General features: G+C 21.4%; 1 protein-coding gene across 10 annotated transcripts in view; it reads right to left on the bottom strand.

Annotated features, from left to right (window-relative positions):
* The window catches only part of LOC117167986 (rRNA N6-adenosine-methyltransferase ZCCHC4), a 223,859-nt gene that overhangs the window by 194,317 nt on the left and 27,791 nt on the right, over positions 1-1,751 (bottom strand). The window lies entirely within an intron of this gene.

Genomic DNA, 1,751 nt, shown 5'->3' with positions numbered 1-1,751 from the left:
TGAACAAAAAAATTTTTTAAATTGTTTTCAACATAATAGTAACATTTTAAATAAAAAATTACATTTTCATCCAAAAAGCTAAATTGCATACTAAAAAAAGGCATTTCTAATAAAATACATGAACTTTGCGCAAAAGAAATTTATTTTCGATGAAGACTAATTTTCTGAACAAAAAATTAATGTTTAATCATAGTTAAATTTTCGACAACAAAGATTAATTTTCTACCAAGAAAGAAGAGTATTCAATAAAATACAAAAAATTTTAACTAAAAAAGATCACTTTTCATTTCAACATAGAATAGTTAAATTTGTGGTTAAAAAAATTAATTTTCAACCAAAAAGAAAATAAATTTTCTACAAAATAGTTACATTTTCAGAAAACAGATTTCTCCAACTAATTGATGAATCATTAAACAAAAAAAATCTTTAAAAAACGTTAAAATTCTTTGAAATCGCTCGTAATTGTTGAAATTAATTGGAAATTCGTTGGAATGTTTTAAAATATCCTGAAAATTTTTGAATCCTTTAAAACCGCTTAAAATTTTTGAATGCTCTTGAAAATTCCTTACAAGTTTAAAAATACCTTAAAAGCTTTCAAATCCTTTAAAATATCATACTGAATTAATGAAATCAATTGAAAATGCCTTAGAATCTATTAAAATATCCTAATATATATCAAATCCTTTAAAATCTCATACTAAATTACTGTCAAAAACTGAAAATTCCTTGGAACGTTTTAAAACACTCTCAAATATTTCGAAACCTTCAAAATATTTTGGAAGACCTTGGCATCTTTTAAAGATTTCTAAAGCACTTTGGAATTTTTTTAAATAACCCTGCTAAAGTTGTTAAAATTCTTTGAAATTCCTTTAAATTATAAAAATAAGTTGAAAATTCCTTGAGATCTTTCAAAACATCCTCAAATATTTAAAAACCTTAAAAACCTTTTAAAATCTTAAAAAAATTTTAAAGCTCTTGAAAATATCTCAAAATTCAATAAATGCCCTAAAATATTTCAAATCCTTAAAAATTTCATACTAAATTATTAAAATAATTTGAAAATTACTTCAAATCTATTAAAATATCCTAAAATATACATCAAATCCTTTAAAATACCATTCTAAATTACTATGATCAATTGGAAATTCCTTGGAATCTTTTAAAATTCTCTCAAATATTTCAAATCCTTAAAAATCTTTTCAAATACCTAGAACTTTTTATAAAGATTTCTAAAGTATTAAAAAATTTTTTAAATAACCCTTTTAAAATTGGTTTCATTCTTTGAAATTCCCTTAAATTATGAAAATCAGTTGAAAATTCCTTGACATTTTTAAAAATATGCTCAAATATTTAAAATACTGAGAAATCTTTTGAAATCTTTTAAATTTGTTAAAGCTCTTGAAAATATCTTGAAATTCAAAGCATATCCTGAAATATTTCAAATCCTTAAAAAGCCCACACAAAATTATTAAAATAATTTGAAAATTACTTGAAATCTATTAAAATATCCTAAAATATACATCAAATCCTTCAAAATATCATTCTAACCTACTGTAATCAATTCAAAATTCCTTGCAATCTTTTAAAATTCTCTAAAATTTTTGAAATCCTTTAAAATCTTTTGAAACACCTACAACTTATTTTTTTTTAAGATTTCTAAAGTATTTACATTTTTTTTAAATAACCCTTTTAAAATTGGATTAATTCTTTGAAATTCCCATAAATTATGGAAATCAGTTGAAAATTCCTTA

This window comes from Belonocnema kinseyi, chromosome 2 (genome assembly GCF_010883055.1).
Source record: "Belonocnema kinseyi isolate 2016_QV_RU_SX_M_011 chromosome 2, B_treatae_v1, whole genome shotgun sequence".
Lineage (NCBI taxonomy): Eukaryota > Metazoa > Arthropoda > Insecta > Hymenoptera > Cynipidae > Belonocnema > Belonocnema kinseyi.
This window is presented reverse-complemented; position numbering and strand designations above follow the sequence as displayed.